Source organism: Phyllobates terribilis, unplaced genomic scaffold (genome assembly GCF_046119375.1).
Source record: "Phyllobates terribilis strain yellow unplaced genomic scaffold, ASM4611937v1 Scaffold_399__1_contigs__length_1738980, whole genome shotgun sequence".
NCBI lineage: Eukaryota > Metazoa > Chordata > Amphibia > Anura > Dendrobatidae > Phyllobates > Phyllobates terribilis.
Window position 1 is genome coordinate 1,302,689 of NW_027363159.1, and position 7,705 is coordinate 1,310,393.

Consider the following 7,705-nt stretch of genomic DNA (forward strand, 5'->3'; position numbering starts at 1 on the left):
GCTGGGCTACAGTAATGAGTACGACATGTTCCCATTAAAAAGGAGTGGGTCTCCAATACTATTTGCCTATGCAGTGAATGCAACGGCTGCCAAAAATTACGAGGCACTCCAATGCCCCTTGCAAGAGATGTAGAGGTTGGAGGGCCTCCAGAAAACAATGTTCCCATTATTAGGAAGTGGGTCTCCCATACTCTTTGCCTATGCAGTGAATGCAACGGCTGCCAAAAATTTGGAGGAACTCCAATGCCCCTTGAAAGAGACGTAGATACGGTGATATGGTAGTGATATGGAGGAGGATGTGAAGGATGAGGAGAAGGAGGAGGACAAGAGCAAATAGACAAAATCAGGAAGCGTATACCCATGTCTGGGTGTGAAGACAGAGGTGCATGGGAATACAGTTAGACCTCCCCAAAAAAGACACTGTATTTGAGTTTATGTTACGCTGCTATCATTCAGTGATGTTGAGAAGTCTGGCCCAAACCAGCCTTTGATCATTTTTATGAGTCAGCCTGTCAGCATTTTCAGTTGACAGCGACAGGGCAGGCCAGGACCTCCAAGGTGTATAGAGCCAGTTCATGCCACGAGTCCAGCTTGGATACTCAATAATTATAAGGCACAGAGGAATCAAGGACTACGTTGGCACAGCCGGCAAGGTACTCCCTCACCATCTTCCGAAACTTTCCCCTCTTTGGGAGAGTACCCCGTGCCTCAGGACCTGTGCGGTGGGAGGGTCTGAGAAAACTGTCCCAGAACTTTGACAGTGTTCCCCTGCCTCTGCTGGATTGAATTTGTGTCTCTCTCGCCTGTACTCCTTGGTTGTCAAACGAACTGTGACCTCTGCCGCCAGCGTTTTCAGATGGGAATTTTTTAAATGATTCCGCAAAAAGAGCCTTCTCGTACTGCACCATTTTATTAGACCTCTCCTGCAAGGGAATAAGAGACAAAGTTCTCCTTGTAGCGTGGGTTTAGAAGTGTCACCAACCAGTAAGGACTGTCATCCAAAGTTTGAACAAAGCAAGGATCAGGGGAAAGGCAGCGTAACATAAACTCAGCCATGCGTGCCAGATTGCTAACAGGCAAGACTTCTGTGTCCTCACCAAAAGGATGACTGACCATGCTCTTCATGACTGGAAGCCATGGGATTTTATGAGCTGTCCCTGGCCAAGGGTATAGATTGAGAAAAGTAGGGGTCCTAGGACTGAACCTTGAGGGACTCCAACAGAGAGGTGGGGGGATGAGGAGGTAGTGTGGGAGTGGGAGACGCTAAATGTGCGGTTGGAAAGGTATGAGGAGATCCAGGATAGGGCAGGGTCTTTGACTCCAAAGGAAGAGACGATCTGCAGTAGGAGACAGTGGTCAACTGTGTCGAAGGCAGAGGACAGGTCAAGAAGAAACAGTACAGTGAATTGTCTGTTAGCTTTGTCTGTAAGAAAGTCATTAGTAATTTTGGTAAGGGCAGTTTTGGTGGAATGGTGGTGGCGGAAACCAGATTGTTGGTTATTGAAGAGAGATAGATGAGAAGTGAGAGGAAAGTTCAGCGTGAACGTGTTGCTCAAGGAGTTTGGAGGCAAATGGGAGAAGCGATATGGGGCGGTAGCTGGACAAGGCGGTTGGGTTGAGGGATGGCTTTTTGAGAATGGGAGTGATTGTGGCATGTTTGAAGGCAGAGGAGAAGGTACCAGAAGTTAGTGATAGGTTGAAAAGATGGGTTAGGGATGGGATGAGTGTGGGGGTGAGGTTGGGGGGGATGGGATGGGGTCGAGTGCACAAGTGGTGAGATGTGATTTGGAAAGGAGATGAGTGAGGTCTCCTTCCATGATGTTGAAAAGGGAGGTTATGGGGGAAGGGCAATGGTCTGGGAAACAAAGGGGTTGTGGTGGTCGGAGAGTAAAGATTTGCCGTGTTTGGTCAATCTTGTTTTTGAAGTGTGTGGCGAACTCCTCAGCAGAGATGACGGAGGTCGGAGGGGACAGTGGTGGGCGGAGGAGAGAGTTAAAAGTGTTGAATAACTGTTTGAGGTTGTAGGATAAGGAAGATATGAGGGTTGTGAAATAGGCCTGCCTAACAGAGGCGAGGGCTGATTTGAATGCGAGTGTTGTTGTTTGAATGCAGTGAAGTCATCTTGCGAATGTTTTTTCTTCCAACGCCGTTCCGCAACCCTGGACGCTTGCTGAAGCGGTTTAGTGAGGGTGTTGTGCCAGGGTTGCCTATTGACTCGTCGCACTCTGCCATGCACAAGAGGGGCGACTGAGTCAATAGCTGATGCGAGAGTGGCATTGTAGAAAGCAGTGGTGCTGACAGTGTCGTGGAGTAAAGATATGGATGTCAGTGGTAGAACAGAGTCAGAGAGTGTGTGAGTGTCTAGATATGCAAGGTTTCTGAGGGGGTGTGCTAGTTGCTGGACATGTGTGACAGGTGAGGAGGACAGGGATGAGAAAGTGAGTAGACGGTGGTCAGATAGGGGTAGGGGGGAGGTTGTGAGGTTAGATAGGGAGCAGAGTTGGGTGAAGAAGATGAGGTCTAGTGTGTTCCGTCTGTGTGGGTGGCTGAGGAGGACCACTGAGTAAGTCCAAAGGATGAAGTAAGCGACAGGAATTTGGATGCTTTTGACTGGCGAGTGTCAGTGGGGATGTTGAAATCGCCCATGATGATTGTGCAATGTCAGCAGAGAGAAAGTAAAGAAGCCAGGTGGAGAATTGGTCAATAAAGGCAGTGACTGGGCCTGGAGGTCAGTATATGACAGCTACTTGGAAGGAGAGTAGATGAGGACAGAGTGGACTTCAAAAGAAGGGAGAGTAAGGGAGGGTAGAGGTGGGAAAGGGCTAAAGGTGCAGTTGGTAGAAAGGAGAAGACCCACTCCTTCACCATGTCTATTACCAGGGCGAGGAGTGTGGGTGAAGTGGAGGCCACGGTAACACAGCGCAGCAGGGGAGGCAGTGTCGGAGGGTGTCAACCATGTCTCTGTGATGCCCAGGAAAAAGAGATAACGAGAGGTAAAGAGGTCGTGGACAAAATGGAGCTTGTTGCAGACATAGCGGGCGTTCCAGAGTGCTCCAAAGAGAGGGAGCAGGGTGGGTGGGCATCAGCGGCACGGGTTTTAAGTAGGAGAGGTTGCGGTAGTTTGCAGTTGGTTGGAAGCGATAGGAGGGGGTATTGGTGGGAGGTGTGAGCTGTTTGGGGCCAGGATTGGGAGATATGTCGTCAGCAGTGAGGAGAAGCAGAGAGAGGGAGAGCAGGTGGGAGAAGGAGAGTGTCTGGCTTGTTTTATGTTTTGGTAGGATAGATCTGAGTTTGAGGAGCAGGTCTGCAGATGAGGTCAGGTGGGGAGGTAAGAGGGAAGGAGAGATGATTATTTGGTTAGAGGGTGCTGGGGTTTGAGGACAGCGAAGGAGAGTAAGGTTTAGTGGTGCCAAGAAACTAAGGGCGTATGTAAGTATAATGAAGGTTTAAGTGTGAATGAGAAAGAGAAAGAAAAGAGGATCATATCTCATTAGACTACCATTCACTGGTGTACAACACCATAATTATATCGAGTCTAGACTGGGAAGGGAAAATAGGAAGAGATGTGAATGGAAAATGAAATATAACGTTTATTGAAAATTACTATTAAAATAGATAAATTTGTGCAAAACGTGCATTAATAAATGCATACAGGGTCACCAGCTTCCAAATGGTGACCCACAAAACCCGGTCTGTAGTGAGGTGGATAAAATAGTAATAGAAATGCCTAACTCAGCCCCTAATTATTGGGTGATGGCTGTATATTATACACCTAAATTAGTCCAATGAGGCCCTTAGAAAAAGCCGGTATACCGGCGAAACGCGCGTCAGGGACTGAGTCCCGTGTTCTGATAGTATAGGTGGATAGGGAAATTGATTATACCATTGAATAACAGTGTAACATTCTGAGCAACTCTGATTAAAGCTTCTCTGGCTAACCTGTGATCCATATCCATGTTTTCCTCTTTTCCCTTCCCAATCTATATTTGATTGAGAAAGAGAAACTAAGCACAATTAGTAGATGGTCACTCGTACCTTCTGGTCACTTCTGGCCCATTTCTGGCATATTTCTGATAAAAACCCTTAAGAGCTAGATGTGCAAAGCTGGTAGAGGCAGACCCCAAAAGACTTGCAGCAGTAATTGCAGCAAAAGGTGGTCCTACAAAGTATTGACTCAGGGGGGCTGAATACAAATGCACATCACAATATTCAGATTTATATTTTTAAAAGTAATTCTAAAATAATTTATCAATTCTTTTACACTTCACAAATACTTGCTACTTAGTGTTGGTAAATCACATAAAATCCCAATAAAATACTTTAAGTTCATGGGTGTAACATGAAAAAATGTGGGAAGGTTGACGGAAAGGTTCAGTGGAAAGGCGCTGTAAATGTTGTGGGGTGAAACATGAAAAAAAAAAAGAAAAAAAGAACACACACAATTTGCCATTAATGCTTTGGTTTTGTTGTTACGGCATTCACAGTGCAGTAGCAATGATATGTTAACTCCTTTCATGTCAGTACTAGTGATGAGCGAGTAGGTTTCATTAACTCTTTCTGTGAGCATGCTCGTGTGCTCGCCGAGTATTTTGGTGTGCTTAGCATTTCTTTTAATGTCGCTGCGCCTGCAAGTGTCAAGGCTGTTAGACAGCTGTGATACATGCAGAGATTGCCTGTTTGACAGGCAATCTCTGCATTTGTCACAGCTGTGGGATAAATAACGTGATATTTTAACATTATTTCGTCACTCTTGGGGCCTTGAACATGTAACTGATCCATTCAGTGAGTGTGCAGGTGTCGAAATAAAGTCATCCGTTTTGGACAGCCCCTTTATTCCTCCATCCTGTTATATATTTTTTGTTATATACAAATTGCTAGTCATTTTAAAGGGAATCATAAAATGAAGATAATCCAGCTCAACGAACCGTGAATAGGCTCTTTTTCACACAAAGTGCGTAACAGAGGACAAGGTCAGCATTACAGCCAGAAGGAATGAAACGTCAACGCGTTTTAGGTGACTTATCACCCTTAGTCATGACTTATCTGCAGACATCAGGCTAATCTCCAGGTTAATAGCGTTAGGAAGGTGACTGGCTGCCATCCCGAGAATGAGCACAAGGGAGAAAATTAACTTTATTCCTCCTGTGAGCCGCCAGCTTTCAGTCATGCAGGTGTGCCTTTTGTCACCAATCTGTACACAGTAAGCAATGGTTGTAAGCACGCCCCAGCCCTTTGACTGACAGCTAGCTCTACAGTGCATCAGTGCAGAGCCACCTGTCAGTGGAAGTTCCAGGGCGTGCTTACTGCCACTGCTCACATTGTATGGAGTGGTGAATAAAGGCACGCCCTGCATGACTGAAAGCCGGCGGCTCACGGCAGGAATAAAGTTCATTTACTCCCATGTGCTGCACATTCAGTATAGTGGCCAAGCACTTCCTAATGGTATTACCCTGCAGATTAACCCTACATCAGCAGGTTAATAGCGTTATCCAATGTGACAGGTTCCCTTTAACTTAAAGGATCATGTTCACAACAGGAAAAGTCTTCAAACGCTTGTTTCTAATCTGTTACTAGTTATTGGCCTTCTTGGTTGATGGCGTGTGGTGTGGAGTATTTTTACCGAATACAAGTTTCCATTTTGATAAAAAACAACACATTTTTACCGACATGGAGGCGAATTCCCTCCTCTTCACCAGCCTCCATTATTGGTTTTATCAGATCGTATACTCACTTTATCAAAGTTTAGTGGGTACTGTGCTGCAAACTCCAGCTGACGGACCACCACTTCATTAGGAGCCACGTTTCTGTTCCTCATGTCCCGCAGAATATTGGTCAAGTAGACGTCATCTAACCTCTTTATGGCCGCATTAATCAATGTGCTGTATACATTGATATTTGGGTGGAATTTCAAAGCCATGCCCCTTCTTTCAAAGCCATGCCCCTTCTTTCAAAGCCATGCCCCTTCTTCAAAGCCATGCCCCTTCTTTCAAAGCCATGCCCCTTCTTCAAAGCCATGCCCCTTCTTTCCAAGCAATGCCCCTTCTTTTAAAGCAATGCCCCTTCTTCAAAGCCATGCCCCTTCTTTCAAAGCCATGCCCCTTCTTCAAAGCCATGCCCCTTCTTTCAAAGCAATGCCCCTTCTTTCAAAGCCATGCTCCTTCCTCAAAGCCATGCCCCTTCTTTCAAGGCAATGCCCGTTCTTTCAAAGCCATGCTTAGAAACAATTAGGCCGATATATAAAAGTGTAGTTTCTATATGAATCGGTTGGAATTGTGGCGCCCCTGAGTGTTCAGTCGCCACAGGGGTACTGCATCTTAGATCGAGGTGTGGTATCTCCTCTCCGAGGTAAGGATGGAGCACCACACAGGACCCAGCCTCAGCACTCAACACTACACCACTCCTGTCCTGTGGGGGGCTTATATGCACCAGGGTGCTACCCCAGCCGGGATAGAGGAGATGGGGACGACCAAAGATAGGGGGAACCATGTAGTGGGTGAGGGTGGAGGACACACTTTTAGGTTACACTTACTGATACATATTTAATACACGGCCATCTTAGGTTCAAGGTCTTTGATTGTGATCTTCATCGCTGATAGTGGCTTTCTGCTGGAACCTGCAGCTTGTTGAAGATACATGGTTCTCGTACTCTGGGCTTGAGACAAGGAGCGGGTTAGAGTTAACCGCTGTCTCTACCCGGTCAAGGTCCCTACCTAAGAAGGCCTGGAGGGGAGCGGAGGAGTAAAGCTCCACAGGCAAAAGGATCCCAGGGGATACGGACGGAGCAGCATACACCATCTGTATTTCTTACTCTGGCCTAGTCAGAGGGATTCCTGCTGCAAGAGGGGTACCGGCCCCCGATATCTGACTCTGTTACTTCACGTCTCAGTCGGAAAAGCCCAGAGGCCTTCTGGATCCCTAAGGGGGATATGGACGGAGCGGCGTACGCCACCCGTATCCCTTAAACTGCGCTGATGCAGCGGGAACCAGCCTTTCACCAAGTTCATACCACACACACAGTCAGGAGGAGACTTAATGGGAGAACTCACCAAGGAGAGGAACATTCTGGTCCAGGGGTCTCGTTAAGTGCACCTAAACTACCCGGAGTGTGCTGAACCCCTTCCTGGTGGTCGCAGCGCGCCGTGAGGAACAAGGAAAAGCTTTGTGCTTACTACTGAAACAACGTGAGTAAAGCTTGGAAGACTTCACCCCTTGCCTCCGTTATCCTGTCCTGCGCGGCACCGCACACACACCACCAACCTCCAGACTTTCCTCTCTCTCTGCCCTGAGGCCCTGCTCCGCCTGTGGGGAGTAGTACCAGCTGAGCTGCCACGACACCCGCCTCAGAGGACTGCCGCAGCGCTGGTGGTAATCACCGGGAACCACAGGTGGTGTAGTCGACAAATAACCACTCATCTGCTAGCCCATATTTTTAATGTGTGCGCCCTGGGCACGGACCGGGTCAAGGCCGCGACTGCATCCCCCTCTTCCACCGGCCCGTCGTCCAAGTACACCTTTCCCAGGGAGGGCTAACGCTACCTGAGTAGTAGTGGGTCACACAGAACCATTTGCTTTGGATCGTTATTAAGCAATAGTAAAAAAAAAAAAAGGTATTCACTTTTAAGAAAAAAATATATATAAAAAGTCAGGCAGATCTGTCACACACTTTACAAATGATTTCATGCAGCAAATATAATCCCACAATGCG